Source organism: Leuciscus leuciscus (assembly GCF_965113295.1).
Source record: "Leuciscus leuciscus genome assembly, chromosome: 4".
Taxonomy (NCBI): Eukaryota; Metazoa; Chordata; class Actinopteri; order Cypriniformes; family Leuciscidae; genus Leuciscus; species Leuciscus leuciscus.
In genome coordinates, this window is record NC_138728.1 from 16911237 (window position 1) to 16938357 (window position 27121).

The window sequence follows — 27121 nt, forward strand, 5'->3', positions numbered from 1 at the left end:
TCGGCAAACGAGTGCGTTCACGGTAGTCTGGGGCGCGAGCTTCCTGTCGCAGTATTTGCGGGAGCAAACTTACACGTGAGGATGACGCTGTTTTTGTTTACAACAGAGAGAGAGGACGCGCGTGATTTGTTAATCAAAATGGTACTTACTTGCACTCATCCTGGATGCCACAACCTATATAAAAAATGTAAATCACGTTCTCTTGCGTGATCTCAATTGGGAATATTATTTTCACAGATTCCTAACGTTTGAGCTCCCGCACATACGTCATTATGCGACAGGAAGCTTGCGCTCCAGACTGTCGTGAATGCACTCAGGATCAGCACTGAACGATTAATCACACTTTACATGTAATCGCACTTAAATCGAGATGGCTTATCGCGATTTTAAAATCGCAAAGGCTGCGATTATTTTTTTAATGCGCATCTTGTCATTGATGTACGGCTCTGTAAACGCTGCTCCATCTGAAAGAGTCACTTATAACGTGCATTTGAAAAAACAACATGAATCAAACATCTTTCCAAAACATGAGAAGCATTTATGAACCTCTTGTCCAACAACAGACAACATTTAATAACATGCATTTACTCCAAACTCACTTCATAATGACAGTTGAGCATCCTTCTGTGAGATGATGTGCCTTCTTACACAGAATAAGGAAGTCGTGTATTTATAAGTCACGTTTAATCAAAGCGTTTCAATCTTCTGTTTATTCAGCTACAGCGATAGGGATTTCCTGGAATGATGTGCATTATTGTATTTCTGCGGCGGGGCATATTTATCGTGTTTGCATGATAGCGCCCTCTGGTGTTCAAATGGGGCAGTATTTTACGGTGGCCGAGAGAGCTCAACGCACTGCAACTGAAGAAAACACATGCAAATAGAAAAACACCTGCAAATTAAGAAAACATCTTCATCAGTTTCACAACACATGTTTGCTCCAAATACTCACAACACAACCAAATACAGAAACGCGCTGCAAAAGTTCACAACACAAACAAATACAGAAACGCGCTGCAAATAGAACAGAACACAACGGAAATGTTTCCGGGGAACCCAATAAGTGACGGCCCCGGCTGGGACGTGCTTACAGCTGTCTACTTTTATTATTATAATTTTCTTTTGCAAAACATACAGAGATGACACGTTTATGACATACAACTTTGTATACAATATACAAAATGCATTTACAATATGTTCAATGTCATAAGAATACTAAAAAGAACAATGAGCTGAAGACTAAAATAAATAAATAAATAAATAAATAAAGAGAGAGAAAAAGAACATGAGGGAAAGACATTAATCTATACATCAGTTACATTGTACACATTTTGTCATGTTATGTTAAAATAAGTTTCATAAGAAATGTTAGAATGCAGCTAGGGTCCAAATATGAGACAGCAAGTTTTAAAGTTGAGACACTCACACACAGATATAACACATATTTTAAAAACTTTGTTGTATAAAATGTATATTTATTTGCAACAGTTATGTTAACAGCAATAATACTATATTTCTGGTAAGAACAGCTATTCAGCTGATGGACACGCGCTGCGTTGTCTTGGGAACATCCCAGGTGAAAATAATGAGGAAAATATTACGTTGTCTTTCGTTGCTCCCTTCATCAACATAATGGCACACAAGTGCCCCGCTCCCTCTAAAGTGCCCAATTCAAGGGCTCTGCCGTCTGTCCTTTTAAGAGAGTAGGGCATAGGTAAAGCTCACGAGCAATAAGCACGTCCCAGCCGTCCGTCCGTCACTTATTGGGTTCCCCGGAAACATTTCTGTTGTGTTCTGTCCTATTTGCAGCGCGTTTCTGTATTTGTTTGTGTTGTGAACTTTTGCAGCGCGTTTCTGTATTTGGTTGTGTTGTGAACTTTTGCAGAGCGTTTCTGTATTTGGTTGTGTTGTGAGTATTTGGAGCACACATGTGTTGTAAAACTGATGAAGATGTTTTCTTAATTTGCGGGTGTTTTTTCTATTTGCATGTGTTTTCTTCAGTTGCAGCGCGTTGAGCTCTCTCGGCCACCGTAGTATTTACTACCAATCAGCCGCACTCCACTGACAAGCTGCGCATAAAATAATGGCTGCCTTTGCCAAATCGCGTGCGGTTTTCTTGCGATTAATCGTTCAGCCCTACTCAGGATTGTTTGCAAAGGGTGTGGATTACAGGTAATAATGTTGTAACCGTGAGTAAATTGAACATTTACACCCCTACCCCCGAGTGATTAAATGTATCCTTGTCCAGTTAGCTTTAACAAGAAATATGATGTATGTCATGTCAATGAATCAGTAGTTTTAGAGCTTTGCGTTTTCCTCCATTTGTAGTCTATGTACTCTGGGCCCTTCAACTGTGTTACTGCACAGCTAGCTTTAAAAGTTCATACCTGTTTAGTTTCTATAGGGAAGGACAGTGTCACATAGTAAAAGGGATACTCAGATATAGTGAAAACATCTTCCATTTAGCTCGTCTTTGGTGATTAAATCAAATCAATGTCTGTCTGTATAGTCTTCATCACATTAATCTGAAATTCATCTAACCTTACACATATTAAAGTTAAATTAATTTTCAGATTAATGTGATCTGTCTATCTATTCATTCCTCTGTCTAAGAAATTAATATCAGTTCTGTTTCTTTAGACTATTTATAGGCGTTCTTGGTTTTGCACATCTTTTCCACCAGCGCTGGCAGAGTGGAGGTTACTGCAAAGACAGATGTGAAAATGTCTGAATGTATCTATGACTGAATCTCGTAACCTCATTGTAGTTTAGTATAATGTAATAATCTGATGTTACTTGTAATATAGTCAAATTAATTCAATTATATTTGTACTTATGGAATGCTTATTGTATTTATATGGAATTATTAGCAACCGGCAAATAAATAGAATTATTTCAGCTATCTAGAAGCAATGTTAGAAAGGACCTCTAATAGACGCAATGGTTTATCATTCAAGAACCTTCACAACACTAATGAATCACATGTTTTGTCTATCATCTTGCATTGTTTTATATATCTAATTAATGGTATACTTATCTCAAGTCAGTATGGTTATTTTACTTGCCTTCTGAGAGACCTCACCTGTTATCATTACAGGTGATATGTAGTGAAATGTAGAAGACATATTGAAAGTTCAAGTTTAATGCCTCAGTGTTTGGTCAGAAGGTGCCATTTCTTTGCAAAGCACAACAATTCGTTTTTTTCAGTGGGGAAGAACTTCATTGGCTGTTGGCCCAGTGGTGGCGATCGAAACCGACTTCAGTGATAGTAAAGGTCTAGGGCCTAACTGGTCAGAAGAAATGTTTATTGACCATTGGCATCAGGATGGCTAGTTTTTAACAGGGCTCAGCTGGTGTGTAAAACAGGTCAAATGAAGCAAACTCACAAGAAACAAATCAATGCATTTCCTTACTTTCATCGAAACTCAATGTTGAAGCGAGAGAAATCATTGAGTGTTTTTTCTCATGCATGTTAACCAGAAATTGCAGTCTCTAAACATGCTAAGGAGTTCCCTACAAATCTGTGTAAAGTTGTTGAGGGCAGCTGGCTGGAGACAATTTGCTCTCTTTCCTGCTCCCTCCATTCTTCATGTGTGTCGTTTTGTCAGGTGGTGTTTATTTCTGTGGGTTTTTCTCTTCCTGTTGTGGATGCTGTTAGCGTGTGCCCTGTCTCCACACGCTAAAGTCATTCATCACTTACAGTACCTGCTTTGTATTTGGGTCTCCTGTTTTCCTTTTTTTTCTAGTTTGTATATGGGTCGCATTGTTTTGGGGCTCTCTGTCACTGATGTACTAAATGTCCCCTTAGGGACTGAAGACTTGAGTGAATTTTTAGATGTGAATTTACTTCTGACATTTCATTGGTATGCCAAAGCAGGGTGGGGACGCCGCTGGCAAAACCAGCAATGCAAGTTTGAGAGGTGGCGCCCCGACAAATCTCGCGAGAATCACGACTTGCTTTACGGCACGACGTCACATACATCAACAACACATGAAGCAGCCTCTATGGAAGACACTAGCACACATTTCAGACATGAAAAATATCAGAGTCGATGAAGAAAACGAAGAAAGCGCGGTCGGAAGAGTGCAGAGACGGCTCTGCGTGAGTTGTATTATACGACAGTAACGTTAAATACAAGTACTCCACAGCGACTCTAGGGGTCGCTGTTTGAGGAAGAACGGAAACTGTATAGTGTGCCTTTAAAAGTTATCACATTTTTAGTTCTAAATGACAGTGCTAATCTTTGGAGCAATAGCGTAGCAAATGTCCTTGAATGGTGCTCATTAAAAAGGGCCTAGGCCAAAGTGAATGGATCGTTCTGCAGCTGGCTTTCAGCAATGGATTTTTTTGTATTTATGTTGACGGACCTTTGAAATTGATTGTCTCCCATGCCAACAAGATGGAATGTCTGACTTCATAATTGATGAAGTTTGTCTGCCCTCTTCACAGAGTACTTCTAAAGATCTGCTACTGCAATTAGCATCTAATTTTTTTTTCTTTGTCTGCCACAATTTGCACAATCTCAGACCTGGAGCAACATGCAACCTCAGTAAAACTGCAGCATGAGGAAGAAAAAGTCAAGTCTGTCAGCATGTACTGATGTGAAGCTACCTCTACGATATATCAGTCCTGCTCCAGGCTGGAGAATAACTTCACACTCTCTTCTCTTCTACTTCTTCCTCTTGCTTCTTTTTGTTTTGGGCTTTTATAGCACATCCCCATTCACATGCCTGAAGCCTGTACGCACCCTTCCTCACTTTGTCAGGATGTTTCTTGGGTTGCCAAAGTTCCTTGTGTTTTTGAGAGAGAGAGAGAGAGAGAGAGAGAGAGAGAGAGAGAGAGAGAGAGAGAGAGAGAGGAAACTAGCTTTTAATAGTTCATGTTTATTTGTTGCTATTTATCATAGAATGATGAAATTGATGCATTTGTTTGTATTGATCAGAAATTGTTCTTTCATAGTTCAGTAGATTATCAGTTGTTTCATTTAATTATCAACTTTTCCTCAGATAGGCCTATCTCTCTTAAAAATCCATAACAAATGGACACAAATGAGACCACTATTGGTAAAAAGAATCATAGAATTTGATAATAATGTGATAGCTTTAAGAAATGTTAGAGTTTATATAAAAAAAAATCCCTGATTTTTGATAGCAAATTTGGGTATCTTTGCAAACATTTCATGGATGTCCCCTTTTCAGTCTCTTCAGAAATGACTAAACTTATTCATGAAAAATATTTGAGAAAAAAAAAGGGTATTGCATTTAGGAGAAGCAATTAAGAAAAAATTAAATAAAATAATGTATGCTGATTTTTCTGTCCTATGGGATGTTGTGCTAACCATGTTGTTTATCATGTATATTTGCAAAATTGAATATTAATGATATGTATTATTCTATTGTACGCTTACCAACACTACCCTTCAGTACAAACATGCCCAACACCAACCTGATATCTATTGTTGTTTCACAGGGCATTGAGGTCATGGATGTATTCTGTCCTGCTCCAACAAAAGGAAAATTACAATGATGTGACTGTTGATTGGCAGCGCACAATTATTTATTTGCTGTGGGTTGATGTATCTGGATGTTGTGCTGTGGGCAGTATGGTAAGGGTTTCACAGGCAGGACAGAAAGGCTTCTTCTTTTTTGTGTTTGTATACCATTTCTGTGGAAACATAAAAAATACATGAGTATTGGACAGAAAGGAAGAGGGCCAGTGGAAATGGATGTCTTTGAATACAGATGAATGTCGGACACTGATCATGTCCATTCAGTAAGCCTCCGGCTATGGTTCTCATAGAGCAACTCAGAAATTCACAGTGAAAGATTTCAAGCATCTCTGTCTTTCTCAGATGCCAGGATGTTGGGTCATTACCCTAGCTCATCATTAAAGGTACATGAGAAGCGAGAGGTCACATTTGATCCTCTTCGTGCTCAGCTCTGTGTAATCCATTGGTGGCTGGTTTCATCCACTGCATTAACATTTCACTCATTTTCCATGGATTTACACATATCCAGGTAGACTGTGGCAAGAATTTAGGTCAACAACAAATTATGGGGGTTTTTTGTGTCCCTGTTACACATCTTACATGTAATTACTATAATAACAGTTAAGTGTGTGTCATTACAAGCAACTAATCCTTAACCAAACCCTAACCCTAATTATATAGTAAGTACATGTTGTTAATTAATATTATTTAGTGCTTATTTGTGTAATTACACTGTAACAAGGACACTTAAAAATAAAGTGTAACTTTTTTTGGCTGTTGTTCAACTGGTCCATTGAAATTGATGCTGGTATTATCTGGTCTTTTTTGTTTCATTCTTAGATTTTTGCCACTTTTTAATCAAAATAGTGGAGAGAACATAGGAAAAGATGGGTAAAAAAAAGGGGAAATGGAATCGGGAAGCATCGCAAGGCAGATTCAAACTCACAAAACCACAGCACAATGTATATGTGTCAAAATGTGTGCGCAAACCGAGGCAGTGGCTCCAGTTTCATTAGTCTTAATTGGAAAACTGCTGTCCATGTCTGAGTTCAACACCTATGATAATGTCCAATTTGGCAATGAGATCACAGTTTCATCTACACAAACACTGTGTCAGTCACAGCTAGAGGTTATTTTTTATCTGATACCAGTCACTATCGTTTTCTATGCAACAAGCACCATGCAACAATGCCACTGTGTGCAAACAAAGCATTATCACAACGCCACATCACTGACACTGGCCTGTGATTGGAGCCTGTAGTGCCAGCTCCATGACTGGAGCCAGACATTCCCCAGTGTGTGTTGCTCTGATCTATGCAACTTTGGGACTACAGCAGTGATGTAATTGGATGCAGGGGGTCAAAGGACAACAAAAAGCTCAGATGCCAAGAGACTGTGTCTTGGGCCGGAATTCATTGCTGGAGTCATGGATTATATCATCCCTAAGGGATTTGAGAGCATCACGCATCAGAAGTTACACCTGGAAAAATCTGGTGCCGTGACCCGCATCTACAAACGTGCCTGTCACTCTTTCATGTTTTCTCTTTCTCCTCCTCTTTATTATTGTCTTCTTTATAACCTTGCTCTCCCAACTACCCAAACAATAAATCATTCCACCAGATGGAAATCGTACTGGGCCTCGGCAATGTCTTCATGTTAGGATAAATTGTGATAAATTAAGTGTTGTGTAAAAGCACAGATCATATTTATTCATGAAGCTTTCACACTGCATTCAATCCCTGTAAATGAGACTTCAAACAAATAAAGCTAAAGTCACACCACTGCCAAATGCAGAACAGAATAACGGAAGGACTCAAATGCCACAACAAGCCCAATTCTTTAGAGATTTATTTTTACCACAACCTTTGCATATCTCTTGAGTGTTTTTATATTGATAAATTGCTTTGCCTTTCAAATCAGTTAGTTTTTGCATTTGTATGCTTTCATCTTGACGCCGCATCTGGTTTGCCTGGTGGAATAAAGAGGCCGAAAGTTTGTGTTTGACCTTTTTTTTTATCATGAGGATTGTCATCCACCAGCTCTGTGGTCGTGTTAAGTGCCTGTAGGAGCACTGTGAGCACTCAGATCCAGACCAAGATTGGGGTTTTGGCTTTGTGCAGCGCCGCCAGTTGAAATGTCAAATCATATCCCATGAGGAATCATTTAATTTTGTGAGAGAGGCAGGAGCATATTTAGGACATGGTGTTTCCCAGGTACTATTTCAGGGGTTGTGATGAAAACTTGAGTGAGTTTGAGTGAGAAACTTAAAAAAAATCAATTGGAAGGCTGTTTATTTTTGTTTTAGATTGTTTTATTTTATTTCCTTGTACCATTTATGCATTTGCTTCCTTGGAAGTTCACGGTGGTACTGCAAGGGGTCTCCCAACTATTGTTTAATATAGTTTTTTTATGAAATAAAATAACTATTAAACAACATACAAAATTAAAAACACTTAACTTAAAGCTACATTTAAGAAGCTTGGTTTAAGCTAAATGTCCCATTTTTTTTTTTTTTTTTACATTAATATATCATTTTTATTATATTGAATAATAATAATTTGTACCAATAAAAAGTTTGTGGTTAATGAGTTTTTAATGTTTTTAAAATAAGTCTCTCTTATGCTCAAGGCTGGATTTATCTAATAGAAATACAGTAAATCTTTTTTTAAATCTAAAATGTAATTTATTTCTGTGATGGCAAAGCTGAATTTTCAACAGTCATTTCTCCACTCTTCAGCGTCACATGATCCTTCAGAAATCAGTCTAATATGCTGATTTGATTTAGTTCCAATTCTTATGTTTTATTTATTAATTTATTTAGATGCAAATGATTATTTAAATAAAGAGAATTATTGTCTACTTTAGCACTGATTTATGTATTATATAAAACATTTTGAGGTTGAACATTTTCAGGTCCTTGGCCAAACGGGTGTCCATCCTCTCTCATCCATGCACTGACTTCACCGCACATGGTGCTTTTGTGCCAGTGTCCTTCGCCATGCTCACCAACCTGTGCCTTAGTGTGCCACTCTCTCCCTGTTACCCTGGGCAACAAGCGCTGCCCATCCCTGTTTGACTCGAGCCCACCAGACTGTGTCTGGCAGCACGTGAAAGCCAGCCGTCTCTCATCCAGTTTGCGTATGTGAGTGTGTGTGTGTGTGTCTCCATCCCCTTCCCCCCTGCTTCATTGAGCGCGAGCGCTCGATCAAGGCTGTGCATGCACGAACAAGACAATGGGCTATAATCATACAGGCAAAGGCAATGAAATCATCCTGCAGTTCCCTACTGTCGTAGCCACTTCTATGCTTTCCCTCTCTATCAAACTCCCAGCAGTGCTTTAGCAAAGCAAGCCCTGCAGCCATTTTTCAAGATGGAGGTGATTTTGGCTGATTAATGGAGCACCCTTGTAATCAAATCTCACCACAGTGGCATTCCAATTATAGAGGGTCATCTTCTCGGGCTGCGGAAAACCTGGTTGATCCCACAATGGTTCACTCTGCGTGTTCAGGTTTGGATTTTGTAGGCATGACCTATGTTCCAGCCTCCACTGTGCCCTCCTTTCCTTTGAGCACATCCACTTTCTGGACGACAGGGATGAAACTCATTAACGCTGACTTCCTCTTGGCTTGAGTTTGCTCCTTACCTCTATCCATACAGTGCAGATCTGTCCCTTTCGTTTGTCATTTTACTATTTTTTGCTCTCAGACATTCAGTCCACTTATCTATTGCTCTTTCTTTCTTTTTTTTTACCTGATAGAAACGAATTGAGGTCAGCCGAGTCCACTTACAAAATAACAAGTGGCCTACATTTTCTTAAAAAAAAGAGCGTTCCTTCAAGATTTATCCTGATGACCTATATTGCTATATATTTAAATCTTACTTTTTAGTTGAGTTTCATTTTTTTGTTGTTTCACAGCATAAATAGCTACACAGGACATAAGTAATTGTTAAAGACCCCCTGTGGTGAAAATCAAGTTTGTAATGTTGTTTATATGTGATGTTTTCAATATGTGCAAAATTATAAGTCAACACCATTGCTGAGTATTTTCACCTTAAAACTGCAGTGAACCAAAGTCAGTTTCAAAAACACGGTTTGAAATAACTGGTGTTTCTTACATCACAAACTACCTTGTAACCAATCACGTCACTGTGCTGGCGGGCTTTAGCATATCATGAACTGCTGTGAGGCAGGGGAGTCTCAAGAGAAGTCAGGTTATCCTGGTATATTTTTCTGTTGAAATGAAAAATCTTTAGCGGTGAATTTTGTATATGATGTATATTACGATGTTATGATAAACTATATGCCTTTCTCCAGTTACGTTCTAAGTTGTTCAAAGCGTTTGTAAGGATACTGATTGTTAGAGGGCAGCTGTCTGACTCTGAGATGGTGAACAGGAACATGGTTTGTGTAACATTAGCAACACATTATTAGCTGTTTGATAACGTAGTCAAGCAAAAGACTAATCATATTAATTACTGTTATGTGTCCAACGTTGTAAAAACTGATACCATTATGCAACATTTACTACAGTAAAGTTGACCGAGTGGATCAGGTATTCTTAGCTGGTGTGAGTGGAGGTGGGGCTAATTTGCATATTCACGGATCCGCATATATAAAATGAAAATTGTCGAGTTACATTCAAGCTATTTTAAGGCATGAAGAATTCTTTTTCACAGGAAAAAACATTTAAATGTCATTTTGGTGATGAGTTCTTTAAGTGATTGATGATTACAGGGTGACTTTAAGTTTATTTTTGTTCTGAGGTGTGGGGTCTAAATTGTTTTGTTTTTGTTAATAATTACAATTATGCATTAAAATAATACGGTAAGAAATACACGTTTTTTATTGCATACATACGTACATACATAAGTAGTGTTGTGTTGTGTTTATTTTAGTTCCGAGGTGTGGGGTCGCCTCATGCCTGATCTTGCCTACGGCACCAAGCGAGCCCCACAAACATTACATTCTCTCCTGTCAGCCTATTGCTATTTGTCATTTGGGCTTAATCTACACTAACTTTGCATTTGTCGACTCCCCTTGTTAAACAATGATGACATTTGTGCTTATAGAAGCATTCTGAGAAAAACAAACAAGCAGTTTGCATCATGCATTTTCACATTACACACCCTGACCCAGGCTGAAACCCTCTACCAATTACACTGAGCTCTCTTCTCATCTCTGCAATCTCCAGAGCCCTTTGTTTTTTCATCTTAAAATAGCCAGGCTAAAAAACACAGCCCCCTGCTACTGCACCAAATTAAGCTGAGTTAAACCTTAGCCGATCCGCCCTCATATGCAACCGGCTCTAATTCATTGATTGGACGAACAGCTTGTAGTTGTGCCGGATACATTAGAATCGTGTTGGAGAGTGGTTTGCAAAATAGACAACTGGACTTCACCCTAATATAGTCTGTCTAGGCAACTCACCAGCAAAGAAGCGATTTGAAACATCGGCTGATAATTATTCTGCCAAATGCGTTATTATTAAGAAACTAATCCAAGTGAAGAAAAAGGCTTGCCTTCTGCTTTTTTCCAAACTGATGATTAAGTCTTCGAGAGGTGCTCAAGTATTTTAATAAGTCAATACACATTCCACAACCATTTCAACTGTGGTTTTGAATGCTGGGATTTTTAATGGTGTCCTTTGACTGAGTGTGGAATGTGGATCAATGGGTCTCTAAAATCTCTCAAGGCTTGCAGATCTTTTTTGAGTTACTGGAATGAATCAATCGCACCCATGCGCACATAAAAAACAAAAGGGTAATAAAGTAGTTGTTTGAAAGAAGTTGAATTACGTTCCCATCTCTTTTGTCAATATTGCTGTAACTTATCTTCAGCGTCATCGGCTTTGTGTTTCTACATATGAGGGGTGTTTTAGTGGTAGAGACCAAGGTCACTGGAGGAAAAGATAAATAAAGTAAATAAAATAAGTAAATATAGTGTTTAGTGTTGTCAAAAGTACTGACTTCAGTACTGAAATGTAAAAAATATGATGCTTTAAACGCTGTTGAGCGGAATCGTAAACACCTCGGAATGGCCATTATACTCATGTGCTCATCAAATATGTCTGTGATTGGCTACAATGATCAGCGCTTCATGTTATAAATATACATCAATAGCCGTGTTTCCATTACCCTTCAAATTGCGCAAATTGAAAATGCGAATTGAAATTGCGAATTGAAAATACGGCCAATGGAAACACATACATTTTGCAAAAACATTTTGTTACGCTCACATAAGGTGGTTTTTCAGGCAATTCGAAAAAGGAATATTTCGCAAAACTGCAATGGAAACAGTTTTTGTGCATTTACAGGTCAGCTGATGTAGATGGCGCGGCATGTTTTGAACAGAAGACAGAGTTCTTTATTAAATTCATAAAAGACAAAAGAATTGCAAGAATACTGGATTATAAACCTCAAAGAAATGCCACAATCAAGAGCTTGAAGCAGATAGGAGGGAGAAACGCCTCAAATGTGCCGCTCACAAGTATAAGGGGCTTTCCTTACCATAAATGCTTGGATAACACGCCTTTAATTTGACTTTTTTTGATACATTTTTTCAAATCACAAAAGTTTTGCGCAAATCTGTAATGGAAACCGGCCTATAGACGCTCTTCAGCGAGCGCTTACGCAGATACACACGGGAGCGTTTGAAAGTAGGCGTGTATCGGCGAATTGGTCCGCTGGCGCTGATAGATGCCTTCTTGTGCTTTCAAACGCTCCTGCTTTCTAAACACTTTGCCGTGCATTGATCATTGTAGCCATTCACAGACATATCCGATGAGCTCGAGAAGACAATGGCCAATCAGAGGTGTTTAAGATTCCGCTCAACAGCGCTCAAAGCGGCACATTTTTTTACATTTTCGACGACTTGGTACTGAAGTCAGTACTTTTGACAACACTAATAGTGCTGTCAGCATATTCCAGGAGTCACTTTGTCTTCATTATGTCATGTTTAGACATTAACGTTTTATTTTGGATGATTGGGCTGATGGACACATTTTGCAGTAAAACACCCTAATCACCTGTTAGGCTGATTTGTTTGGTAATAACAGAGATTGTCTCGTATGTCACAGAGACATGATGTTAGTTTGACTATTTGTTTCAGGCTAAGGCTGAACACGTTTGACTGGTCCTGATATCAACACCAGAGCTGCAGTGGGCTGGCTGTTTTCGATCCTCTGACCTGATAGGATCTATCAACAACTAGGCTAGCATCGATTTCTCTCGGGATGACCTGCCATATGGAGTTCAAAGGTTGAGCATTTGTTGAGCAAACATGACACAATTTGGTGCAAACTGACAGTTATCATGTATTTGAAATCTCATTCAGATAATTCGGAACAGGCGTCACCAAGGTTGGGCAAAAAAGTGCAAAGCAAAGAAATGCAATCAATGTAGAAAAATGAAACGATAATAGAGCATTCTGGGAAATTTAAGGATTCCTCCACCATTATATAAATTTACATAATTTGGTGTATACACCACAATTTAAAAGGTTGGGGTCAGCAAGATCTTTATTTTTTTTATTTTTATTTTTTTTATCGTCATTGTGTTTACCCTAAGCACGTTTACCCTCAATCACAGTACATTACCTTGGAGAGACTGCTAAAGGAATCTCTCTCTCTCTCTCTCCCTGTCTCTCTTGATTTCTCTATAAATCAGTCTCTTCATCTCTCCCCTGTCTTGCCTTTCACTTCTCACATCCCTCTCACTGAGACAGATGCACATAATCAACATGCAAAAGCTGATTAAGAAATCACTGTTATGTTGTTTTCCTTTAGTTCACCTTCCTTTCTCTTTTTCTTTTTCTTATTTGCAATTTCCTCTCAAGTTTCCTCTCTCTCGTTCACCTTTTCCTGTCTGCATACTCAGCACGACATTAAACTGAATAGTGCAGTTAATCGGCAGTAAATTACTTCTACCTCACAAAGGTTTAAGGAAGTTTTGTCAGGAATTACTTTTTCTCACTTTCTTTCCTCCCTGCTGAAATGTCTTGCTTTCCTCTCCACCCAGATGGTTCATGTACCATTCTGCTTCATTGAACTTCATTTTACCTGAGTAGACTTCATTCACTCTGCGTTCAGTCAGTTTCTTTTCAAAGCCTTGTGGGAATGTGAATTTCCTCTTCACAACTGACATCATCTAAACTGAGTTTGCGAGGACCCGTTATACCATAAATATAGTTAGATTTGGCTATCTAGAGTGGTTTTACTCCACTGAAATTTTTTAGAGCCACAGCCAAAGGGATATTTCTATTTGGTCTTTTCATTGATATTCAGCATTTTTGATTTGTCACACTAGAGTCTAAGGCCCAGTTATAACAAAAATAGACACATACAAAACTGAAGAAGATGGTTATATTACCCCTGTGGTAGAATGTGTTGTGTCAGACCAGATAGTTGATCTAATAAAATGCACAGTATAAAAACTCTACACACATTTTATGTGCAATAATTTTCTTATAAATGTGTTGGCAGTGCCGGGCGGAATGAGATTTCTCTGGAGAAAAATGCAAACAAGAGTCTATGGGCCCTATTTTAACGATCTGAAACGCAAGTGTCAAAGCGCAAAGCGCAAGTAACTTTGTGGGCGGGTCTCGGCGCTGTTGCTATTTTCCCGGCGGGATAAATGACTATTGCGCCAGGCGCAAATCTAAAATGGGTTGGTCTGAAGTAGCTTCATTATTCATAGGTGTGGTTTGGGCGTAACGTGAAATAAACCAATCAGAGCGTCATCTCACATTCCCTTTAAGAGCAAACGCGCTTTTTCCATAGCGGATTGCTATTGAAACGGCGGATTTGCCAGGCGCGCGCCAGGAGCGGTTCACAGCCAAGGAGAGCAACGCTCTCGTCACGGCCGTAAAAGAGAGAAGTTACATTGAAATGGAGAAACCCACCCAAATTAACTTCGGTTAAACAGGCGTATGATAATTTGGGTAAATGTGTAAGCTAGATGTATGCTTTTATAATAAATAGTCTATCTATCTATCTATCTATCTATCTATCTATCTATCTATCTATCTATCTATCTATCTATCTATCTATCTATCTATCTATCTATCTATCTATCTATCTATCTATCTATCTATCTATCTATCTATCTATCTATCTATCTATCTATCTATCGTAATAATGTATTCAAAAATGAAAACTGCTGCTTCTGTGTAGATGAGAGAATCAAAGTGTAGGCTATGTGCGTTGTGCACACGCTACATTGATTATGGCCAAGCATGCGCCCTTAAAATAGCATATGAATAACATGCGCAACGCGCCACTGACTTTAAACTATTTTTTCCTGGTTAGTGGCGCAATTGTTTTCTAAACCTGCAAAATAGCATGAATGAACGTTTGCGCCGGAACACGCCTCCTCTTTGCGCTGAACCGCCCCCGGGAGCGCAAGTGTATTTCCTAACTTACCGACGTGCTTCTGTGGAGGGAAAAGTCCGCTTTGCGCGGGTGCAAAATAGGAATGATACATGCGTCGGTGTACAAAGTCACTTGCGCTGGGTGCAAGATAGGGCCCTATGACTGATTTTGGATTTTTTTCTCTCCCCAAGAATGTATAAAAAAAACTCTAATATGGACTGTAATTTGAATTTATGTTCTGGGATCATTTGGACTGGGAGAGTCGGTCATGTATCATGAAAGTGATTTTCTGAGGGTCTCTTTGAGAGAAAATGACACTTAAAGGGATAGTTCACTTTGAAATTAATTTTTGGTATGTTTTAGCTTACCTCAAGGGCATCCAAGATGTAGGTGTCTTTTTTTCCGCAGTAGTTTCAATTTTGATATTTTTAGGTCAAACCGTTCTTGTCTGTCAGTCATATAATGCAGGTCTATGGTCACGGTCTCAAAACACAAGCACAGAGTCCAAATTAAAACAATTCCCCGTCGTCCAAATTAAACAATTCCCCATCGTAAGTACACATTGATGGCCTAAGACACGAAACGAGCGATTTGTGTGAGAAAACGAACAGTATTTATATCGTTTTTACCTCTTATACGCAGACATGTCCGAGTGATCTGATCTGACGTGTACGCAGACTGGTGCATAGATATATACACACTAGATGTCGCCTTGTCTACGGCAGTTCATTGGAACGAATGTCTTTAAGGCGACATCTAGTGTACATATCTATGCACCAGTCTGCGTACACGTCAGATCAGATCACTTCGACATGGCTGTGTATAAGAGGTAAAAACGATATAAATACTGTTCGTTTTCTCACACAAACCGCTCGTTTCGTGTCTTAGGCCATCAATGTGTACTTACGATGGGGAATTGTTTAATTTGGACTACGGGGAATTGTTTTAATTTGGACTCTGTGCTTGCTCTTTGAGACAGTGACCATCGACCTGCATTATATGACTGACAGACAAGAACGGTTTGACCTAAAAATATCAAAATTGAAACTACTGCGGAAAAAAAGACACCTACATCTTGGATGCCCTTGAGGTAAGCTAAAACAAACCAAAAATTAATTTCAAAGTGAACTATCCCTTTAAATATATATAACTTATATTCGCACTTATATACTTGGACTCATCTAATACATTCCATCTCACTGCTAATGATATTCGTTGTGTGGGTGAAGGACTGATCACATGCTGTTAATACATTATTAAATCACATATGTTCATGTAGCATAACTGAATCAGCATAGCAATAGCAATGCTAAGGTCTTGGTTTTGATCCCATGAAAAAGATATACTGGAAAAAAAATGCATCAGAGCACAGATTATCCATAGAAATATAGAAAATTGTCAATTTTTACCATAACAGTCCATTAACCTCCACGTTTGTGCTCACTGTTTTTATAAATGACGTTCGATCACTGTATCCAGGAACCATTATAGTGATGTTTAAAAAAGAGGTTCTGTCAGTTCTCACCTTGAGTCTATTACACATTGCATCAACCAGCTGTCAGTCTAGCCATCTCATGTGCTAAATGAAGGTCTCTAGCTTGGAATCAGCGATGTGCAATGTGAATGAAATGAGACAGGACCATTACACAGCATTGAAATGTTAAATTTGGGCATGAAAGACACTAGTAGTGCAAATGTGCAGATATACGTACACTTTATGTACACTGAGTGTATATACTGTATATAGTGTGTATATTCTTTATTTATTGACTAATTTTGTCAATAAAATTTGATTTGTAATGCCTGCACATACACATGTAGTCACATGTAGGTTCATGAACTGAGCATTGGTTTTTTTTGTTTGACCGTAAAGGGATTTTCCATATTGCTTGCTGTGGAAATGGAGTCATCAGTATGCATGGGAGGTGGAATTACCTCACCGCTGCGCTCATTTGCCATGACAGGTTGCATTATTTTTTTGCGGGGCCAAATTATCATAAATGGTTTTGTTTGCCTCTCTTTTTCCCAGGGCTGCCGTCCACCTGAGGAATTGATTGTGATATCTGGATTGTGATTATTGCTTGTGTTTATCTAACTGTCATTTATGGATGTATAGATTAAAACTCCCAATTTTCTTTACACAACCTAGATATTGATTTAGTGGATGAATAAATGTATAATGTGGAGCTTTTGCGCCGTGTTTATATTACACAAATTAAAGTAAATCTTTGTGTTAGATCAAAGATTATTCCATTTCTTGAAAATCGCTCCTTTTAGCTGTTCATTGGAAGCCAATTAACATCAGCGCGATGTGACGAAGCAAGCAATGAGCTCTCGTGTTCTTTGCCAGCTTGTCCATGTAATTAAAGCAAAGCCAGACTGCAGGGAGAAATTGATTTTTTTGTCTTTGTGTGCATGAAAGACAGTTCAAATAGAAAATGGACTGACATCCATAATGTCCACACTGACATTTCATATTTGTTTTCATATTTGTCTTCAGACATTACTCACTGATTATAGTGGTAAATAAACCTCTAGAGTAGAAATACCAGTTAAAAAGGCTGCAATTTGTTTAAAAATTGATATAAATCAAACAATAAATATTGAAATGGTTTGTTTATTTAACTTTTTGTTAAGAATATCATTGTTATATAATATTTAATATTTAATATTTGTATGATGATGTTCATAGTTTAAGATTAAAAGTCTGAGACAAGGCTCAGACTATAATATAAAAAATATATAATATAATATAATATAATAATGTTAAAATGACTTTATATAAACAAAATCTGCCAGTAAATAAAATAATTATAAAACATATATCAATCCCTGAGCATAAATCTTTACATCCTTACATAAATAAACTGTAGCTTACAAATCACACAAATACAAGGTTTTACGTTTTATAGTAAAACCCCGTGTGCTTAAATTTGAGGGATATTCCGGCCTGTTAAAATTTATGAACAAACAAATGGAAACCAATCAGCAGTTCGGAAATGCATTGATGTCATGCACATTTATTGGCATATGAATGGTGGCTGTGATTGGCTGCTTTCAAACACACATAGGCAGACTGGTTTGGGGTTGTGGTTTGGAGACTGAGAGAGTGAGACATGCTTTTGATGGCTGGACATTACAAAGGCTACAACGTACAAGGCTTCAGGCGCTAGCCTGTCAGATTGCATTCCGAGAATAATATGTGAATTGTGCCAGTGCTTTGCTGCTGCTCCTCTGATGGAAGAGAGCGAATGAATAGTATGAAGAAAAGACGAGGAAGGGACACCAAGTCAGCAAAATGTTAATATACTGTCTCATTATTGGCTAGAAATGCCACATGAAACAAAGCATCTTTGCACATTGTTGTAGTATTGTGCCTACCGATCTGTCATAATAAGAGTGTGATAAACATATATTTTATGGTCTCACTTGTTTTCCATCACTGATTTTCTCTTAATTGGCATTTTATGTTCATATGTTTAATATTTTTGGCAAATGTAAGACTGCTTTGGGCTAGTACTCTTAATTGTGGTTAACACATTCTAGCATATTTAAATCCATTCGGCATACTAGGTTACTGCATTCTGCACAGTATACAAATCCTGCATACTTTATTTTTTTTTTTAAATAGTAAGAGAAACTGCATGCATTATGCATCCATTAAAACAGTAATATGATAGAGTATCCATTTGCCAACCTAGAATTAAAAAACTTTAATTAATGAATTATTAATAGATTTGTTTATTTATTTAGGATTTAGCATTTTAATCCAATTTTAGGTTCATGTATTATTCTTGCAGTGTTATTTACTGTATATGCTGTCATAGTATTTATAAATATTTTGAATTAGGTTTTAGTTGTATATTTGCAGTATTTCTATTTAATTTTGATTTGTTTTGAGTTTTAGTATTGTAATACTTCACATAATTTTTTTATCAATTGATCACATTCACATTATTATATCAAATTATTTTATTTTAGTTACATACCACAACAATGTTTCTAATTTTCATTTAAGTTTTCTAAGTTAAGCATATCATGTCATATTTTATTTTATCTTTATTTTAATCAACAATAAAACGATAAAAAATAAATCATTTTAGCTAACAAAAAAAAAAACACTGCAATTTACAAATACTGCAAATAATGAGTACAAAAAAATGATACTTGATTGTGACTTTTATTACGTTTTATTTTTCTGACTAGTAATGAATGATTGAGTCAAGAACATTGCATTGTGGGATATAGTGTCTTGTGGATTGGATTAGATTAGATAATATATACTGAACAGTTTGGTAAATGTACTATAGTAAGCATAGTGTTCTATGCTTGCATACAATTTTCATTCACATATACAGTATACATACTGCAGAAATAGAAGGTAGTATGCTGTTCTAAACAAAGGGGAGGGAGAAAGAGAAATATAGAGAGCAGGATGAGCACGCTATCACCATAGGGTGCAGTAGGGCTTGATTTCGCTGTTTTGAATTACAGAGTGGGGTCTTTAATGGAAGAGTTTAATTTCTGAATCAAAGGTCAGCACTGTAATTTAGCCCCGTTAATAGGTGCCGGGGCAATGTAATTGGATCATTACAGCAGGAGATAATGATTGCTCGGCGGCCCATGTGACATTGAGCCCCACCTTACATGGCTGCAACCAACATCAAAAATGCTAACTTAATCAAAACAAGCACGGCAAGCAATACAAGCACCAGACTTTAGAAGATCAAGCCTTTAGTACATAATTACGATAATTACAGATAATTACTCTTAGCGTTGCTTGTTTTTGGGCTGGTTCTCACATCAGGTTGCTTTAGCGGCGCAATGCTTTGTTCAGATTTGAACCCATTTGTGGAAATAACTCAGAGAATGTGCTAACTATATTGATCCTTGAGTCTTTTAAATGCCATGATGCAGTGATAAGTCATCTACAATGTCATCCTTGCCAAACACATTCAGCAAAAACACACTAATAGCTTAAGCTGGTAGATGTGTTTTGGAATGAAGTATCTGCTTTCTTGCTGATCTTAGATTGTAAATTGCTTATTAAAGGTTGTCCAAGTGGATCCAAGCTGATCCAAGCTGATCACTGGTTAGTCCAGGCTGGTCCAAATTTGTTAATTTAGCCAGTCATTAGCTTGTCTAAGCTAGTCGTACAAAGCTGTTTATTAGCTTGTCTAAACTAGCCGTAAGCTGGTCCGAGCTGATCATTAGTTACCCAAGCTGGTCCAAACTGTTAGCTGGTAATTAGCTGGTCAAATCTAGTCATTAAATGGTCAAAGTTGGTAATTAGCTTTTTTTTTTTTTTACTAGCCATTATCTGGTCATTAGCTTGTCTATGCATTAGCTGGTCAAAGCTGATCATTAGTTACCCAAGTTGGCCCAAATTGTTTATTTAACTGGTCATTAGCTGGTAATTAGCTGGTAATTAGCTGGTCAAAGCCCAGCTAGTCATTAGCTGGTCAAAACTGGTCTTTAGCCGCTCCGATCTGATCATTAGTTAGTCCAAGCTGGTCCAAACTGTTTATTTAGCTTGTTATTAGCTGGTCAGATCTAGCCCTTAACTGGCTGATAATTAGTTTGTCTAAGCTGGTAATAAGCTTGTCTAACTTAGTCCTTAGCCAGTCGAAGCTGGTCTTTAGTTAGTCCAAGCTGGTCCAAACTGTTAATTTAGTCAGTCATTACCTGGTCAAAAACGAATCATTAGCTGGTCAAAACTGGTCATTATTAGGGCTGGGCAAAAAAATCGATTTTTCGATTAATCGTTTTTTAAAATGTGGTCGATTCAAAATCGATTCTCAAACGCCAAGAATCGATTTTTTTCCATCTTTATGTATTAGTTTTCCTCCACTGTTCATAGGCTTGCAAACTCGATTTTATAGCTAATGCTGTGAGATTTTATGGTAGTTTTATCTAAATCATAAAATAACCTCAATTAGTGCTGTACGTTTAATCATATCGCAATCGCTATGACAAGCCTATACGCAATTAGGCTATATGACCAAAATGCTGCCAAAATGCTGTCGTGACTGTGACAGAAAAACTTGCGATGATATCGTGCGTGCGCACAAGACAGCACAGAATAGAATTATCTTTCGCGCTTGAACGAAGAACACACACAATTATGCCAAAATGTATTTTTGTCGAGTATCTTTATAACATAAGAGCAGTCTTATGACGAACGTGAAGAGTTGTGCCTCGTGAGAGAATGAGTCCGCGTGTGAGTTCCGCGTCTCTGTCAACAGCGGCTGGTCTTAAAGGGACAGTACACTGTAGCCACTAATTATCTCTGTCATTTAAGTTAATCAAAGAACAAAGAGAACAGAGAAAAACACTCACTGCTCTTGAATAAAGAACTTTTGTAACTTTGATTAGTCAATATATAATTTATAATTAATACAACACAGACTGTTTGATAATTTTATTCAATTTCTGTATGGCCTAGCTGTTAGACAGGAAGGGCACATATTATATTATATGCAACGTTTTTATATGTGGGTTTATGTGAGGATTGTTAACCTGTTTGATCAAGACATGCGACTGTTCTGACTATTCATTGTATGCATTTGAAATATAGAGTTGGGTTCTGTTTTAATGTACCCAAGTGTACCTAAAATAAAAAGAGTTTAATATACAGGTTTGTAGCTCTTAATTTCTTTTTATTAATTAAACACTTGAAAACTTGTTCACTTTTTTTTCTTTTCTTTTTCTTTTTTTAATAAATATAGGATTTGTATTTAATATTCATTGAGTGAGTCGAATCTAAATTAATTTAGAATCGAAATTGGAAAAATCGAATCGAGAATCGAAATCGAAAATTGAATCGAGAATCGAAATCGAATCGAATTAGAGCTTGCGAATCGAAATCGAATCGAATTGTAACATCTGAATCGATACCCAGCCCTAGTCATTATCTGTTCCAATCTGATCATTAGTTAGTCCAAGCTGGTCCAAACTTTAGTCATTAGCTGGTCAGAAATAGTAAGGGATAGTTCACCCAAAAATGAAAATTATTTCATTCACTCACCCTCAAGTTGTTCCAAACCTGTAAACATGTCTTTGTTATGCTGAACACAAAAGAAGATATTTTGAAGAAAGTTTGTAACCAGGCCGCTTTGGGGCACTATTGACTTTCATAGTAGGAAAAAAAGAATACAATGGAAGTCAATGGTGCCCCAGAACAGTTTTTGGTCAAAACTGGCTTACCAGTCACCATGCCCCAAGGTGGATTTTCTAGCAGGGTATTTGCCATAGGTTTTGGCTGACTGTGCACTGAAAAAGGAAAGTGCATTATTGAGACAGGTTCTCTGTATCTTTCAATCAAGGGTGCCGAGTTCCGGCCGCTTTCATGTGGATTTGCGCTCCTGTCTGTGTTTACGTGCATGAGCTCCTACCTCTCGTGCCTGGAGGAGGGAAAGATCAGTTTTATTGGGGTCATCAGAGAGCATCTGCTCTACTCCACATCTCCTGAGAGACTCTGGTGATGATGTTATTCTTCTATTCTTAGAGATGAGCTCATGCGGTGTGTCAGCTCTGCACAAACGACTACTTCCATCACACTCCAAGCCATCGGCAGATCTATGAGTTGGCAAAGTAAAGTATGTATTCCATAAATGTTAAGTAGGTGTTTATCACGGGCCACTTTCACTCAAAGTGGCCCTTCGCTGTGTGGGCATAATCATATGTTCTATGAAGAACTCCTCTGCTTTAAAAAAACATATATAACTCAGTTCTTATAGTGAGGCAATGGAGGTGGCCTCTTCACATGGAAAATCTTCATAAATCCTCACGTTAGGGTTTGATTCATTAAAAGGTGCTACTACCAAGAAAAAAATTCTGAAACATGAGGTAATGCATGTCTTTCCCACCTGTGGAAACTAATCCAACTATAGTAGAATGGCTTGTGGGTATAGGATGAACTGATGAAGCATACACAATCTGAACAATCACCTCTAGTTTACTTTAATTAGGTCATTATGCTAAAGCTTGGATTTCCTGCTTATGTCTAGACATTACCAAATATCATAACATTCATGTCCATGGAAAAAGCACGGCTCACCTTGGGTGTAGTCATCCGGACTTTAAAGGCCTGCCTTGGCCTATTGAAGTTTATTGAATGGAGAGAACGATTTTTTTTTTGTTTTTTTTTTGCTTTTTATAAATAAGATGGCTGTTTTAGCTGAGATGCATGTTCAGTCTAGCGGTAAATTGCTTATCAAACTAAAAAGCACCCAAGATTGCATGCTCTTTTCTGATACGAGTCACAAAATATTGTAATGGAACATGAAGATTTGGAAAGTAGGACATCTTCCTGAATCAGTATGCTTTGTTGGTCGTGGAACAAAATTCCTGTCAAGCAATCATATCCGTAAGCCAAGTCAAACTCTACCATAATCCGTGAATGTACTATTTATTCATTTGCATATGATGTCTAATATGAACACTGAGCATCATATTGCTGCACTTGACCCACGCACAACACTGCACAGGAGAGTGTTTTTTATAATTGTATTATGATTTTTATTTGTTTTTATTTATAATAAATTGCAAAAAAAATATTATTAAAATGTTTTCAAGTCATATTCATTTATACATTTTTATATTTATTAAAAACTACTGAAAAGTGATGTACAATAATAGAAAAGTGTAAAAATGTAAAAGCTAAGAATACTAAAAATAAGCAAGCAATAAAAGTAATATAAAACATTATAAAAGCAATACTAAACAAACATAAATAAATAAATAAATGTTTGCTCTGCAACTCAACTATATGAGGTTTAAAGGGTTAGTTCACCCAAAAATGAAAATTCTGTCAGTAATTACTCACCGTCATGTTGTTCCAACCCCGTAAGACATTCGTTCATCTTCGGAACAGAAATTCAGATATTTTTGATGAAATCTGACGGCTGGATCACTTCTCCATAGGCTTCTAAGGGACTGAAACTTGCTGGCCCAGAAAAGTTATTAAAGAGATTGTTAATATAGTCCAAGTGACTACAGTGGCTCAATCTTAAGTATGTCAAGCGACGAGAATACTTTTTGTGCAAAAATAACGACTTTATTCCACTATTGTCTGATTTCAAAAAAATTGATGGCAAAATTTTGGTAGAAACCGTACAGCACCTTAAAACATCAACATGCGCTCTTGACACACTTCCCACATCTTTTTTCAAAAGTGTGTTAAACAGTTTAGAAGCAGATCTTCTAGAAGTGGTAAATGCCTCACTTCTCTCTGGGAGTTTTCCAAACTCCCTGAAAACTGCAGTTGTCAAGCCCCTCCTGAAAAAGAACAATCTGGATAAGACCATATTAAGCAACTATAGACCGATCTCGAATCTTCCTTTCATAGGCAAGATCATTGAAAAAGTTATCTTCAATCAGCTGAACAAATTCTTAAGCTCGAATGGATACTTTGATCATTTTCAATCTGGTTTCCGACCGCATCACAGCACAGAGACAGCGCTCATAAAGATAATAAACGATATTCGCTTAAATACTGATTCAGGCAAATTATCAGTGCTGGTACTACTCGACCTCAGTGCTGCATTTGACACTGTCGATCATAACATACTTCTTGACAGGCTGGAAAACTGGGTGGGGCTTTCTGGGATAGTCCTAAAATGGTTCAGGTCATACTTAGATGGGAGAGGTTATTATGTGAGTATAGGAGACCATAAGTCTGAGTGGACATCCATGACATGCGGAGTCCCTCAAGGCTCAATTCTTGCGACTTAGAGAAACTTGTGCATGCTTTCATCACCAGCAGGGTGGATTATTGTAATGGACTCCTCACTGGCCTTCCCAAAAAGACCATAAGACAGTTGCAGCTCATACAGAACGCTGCCGCCAGGATTCTGAGCAGAACCAGAAAATATGAACATATCACACCAGTCCTCAGGTCTTTACACTGGCTCCCAGTTAGATTTAGGATTGATTTCAAAGTATTATTACTGGTATATAAATCATTCAATGGCCTAGGACCTCAATACATTGCAGATATGCTCACTGAATATAAACCCAACAGATCACTCAGATCATTAGGATCATATCAGCTAGAAATACCAAGGGTTCACTCTAAGCATGGTGAGTCTGCTTTTAGCTATTATGCCAGCCGCAGCTGGAACCAGCTTCCAGAAGAGATCAGATGTGCTCCTACAGTGGTCACATTCAAATCCAGACTCAAAACACTTCTGTTTAGCTGTGCATTTACTGAATGAGCACTGTGCCGCTGTTCGTCCGACTGTACTGTATTGTTTTTCATTTTATTTTTCTAAACTGTTTTAATTATTCTTGTTTCTTTTTATTATTTTAATTTCTTCTATGTAAAGCACTTTGAATTGCCATTGTGTATGAAATGTGCTATATAAATAAACTTGCCTTGCCTTGCCTTGCCTATTCATTTCATTCTCTCTCTGTGCCTCGAGTTGGTTCACGTAGTGTTTTTGCGCAGCGCGTCTGTGTTACACGTCACCACGTAGGCTCACTATTGGCCGACGCTGGTCATGTGTGTAATGCCTGTGACGTACAACACTGACGTGCTGCGTAAAAACACTACGTGAACCAACTCGAGGCCCAGAGAGAAGGAAATGAATAGTGGAATAAAGTCGTTATTTTATTTTTATTTTTTTTCGCACAAAAAGTATTCTCGTCGCTTGATATACTTAAGATTGAGCCACTGTAGTCACTTGGACTATATTAACGATCTCTTTAATAACTTTTCTGGGCCAGCAAGTTTCGGTCCCTTAGAAGCCTATGGAGAAGTGATCCAGCTGTCAGATTTCATCAAAAATATCTTAATTTGTGTTCCGAAGATGAACGAATGTCTTACGGGGTTGGAACAACATGAGGGTGAGTAATAACTGACAGAATTTTCATTTTTGGGTGAACTAACCCTTTAAAATAACAATATTGGACAGCAGGGATGCTTTTGTTACATGTAAAACAATTTCACAATCTTTTAACTCTTTCCCCACCAAAGTTTTGTAATAAAGTTGCCAGCCACCGCCAGCATTTTTGATCATTTTCACAAAATCTTCATGGCCCCCAGAATATTTTGTTGTATAAATATCAATATATCAAAAGAAAGAACAAAGTCTCTGCTTTTAAACAAAACAACTGTTTTATTCTAGCTTAATGCATTGTTTTTTTATCAACACTTGAATGTGGTTACATTTTCATTAAAAAAAGTAGCATTTTGAGCAAAAAGCTGAAAAAAACGCATTCTTGTCAAAGACTACATCTAGATCAGATTCAGAACGATGATCAAAACATGGATGGAGTAGATCGAGTCCATCAACACCCCCAAAGCTTCACAGTCCTATAGCTTGTCCTGGGTCAACATTTCATTCAGTAACATAGGCAGTTTGGATTTATATGCTGTTTAATGTTGATGATCACGTTATTTTACATATGTACCTGCTTGCATGCTATCGCTTGTCTGTGCTTCTTCTTCACATGTCTTTTGATCAGGACATTCAGTACTCTTTCAGAAGATGTGTCATAGCACCCCCTACCGTAACAGTGAAAACACGGAAAGCTGTACATTTTCTTCAATTTCGGGAAAGCATTGTCTCATAAATGCAAGATATTTCCGTCAATGGCAGGAGAAGAGTGAAAAAATTATTTATTAAACAATGTGGGCTATAATACAATTCTCAGAATACTTTTTAAAAAGCCTATACAGTGGAAAGATCTGCCGTAGTAGTTTTCCCATGCTGCTTAAAGTGAACTGAAAGTTAATCTCATTTCTTGCTTTAGCACTTCTATCTGCAAATCTGTATATCGATTTCCTTTTGCTATATAAAAAAAGGAAAGTTTATTTTCTGCACACGAAGGTCAAACAAATCTCTGTACGTTGTTCACATGCCGCATGCAGGCAGAGTGATATCATCAGCGGCCAATGTGTTTCCATGCAGAAAGCATCATCAATATTAATGCACATGTCAGTATATATATACTGTGTATATATGTATGTATATATATATATATATATATATATATATATATATATATATATATATATATATATATATATATATATATATAAAAGAGGGTGCATTAACACCTTGACAGCACCAGTGACAATGTGCACCTACCCAAGAAGACCAAAATATATCTCCAGTTATCCTTTCACAACCTGTCAAATGCCTCAGCACAGAAATCCAGCAGTTGGTGCATAGATAGCTCAAAGAAGCGTGATCTGATCTCAGATCAGCTTTTGTTATTATGACTGTATCCTGAGATTATACAGTAGTCAATTCTCAA

At 37.6% G+C, this 27121-nt stretch overlaps 2 protein-coding genes across 2 annotated transcripts in view; both read left to right on the plus strand.

Annotated features, from left to right (window-relative positions):
* Nucleotides 1-27121, plus strand: part of nav3 (neuron navigator 3) — a 315297-nt gene that overhangs the window by 19528 nt on the left and 268648 nt on the right. The window lies entirely within an intron of this gene.
* Nucleotides 15179-27121, plus strand: part of LOC309496359 (uncharacterized protein) — a gene marked incomplete at its 3' end in the record, with an annotated part of 158636 nt that continues 146693 nt past the window's right edge. The window contains exon 1 of the mRNA XM_082166353.1: nt 15179-15311. The remainder of the gene's footprint in view (nt 15312-27121) is intronic.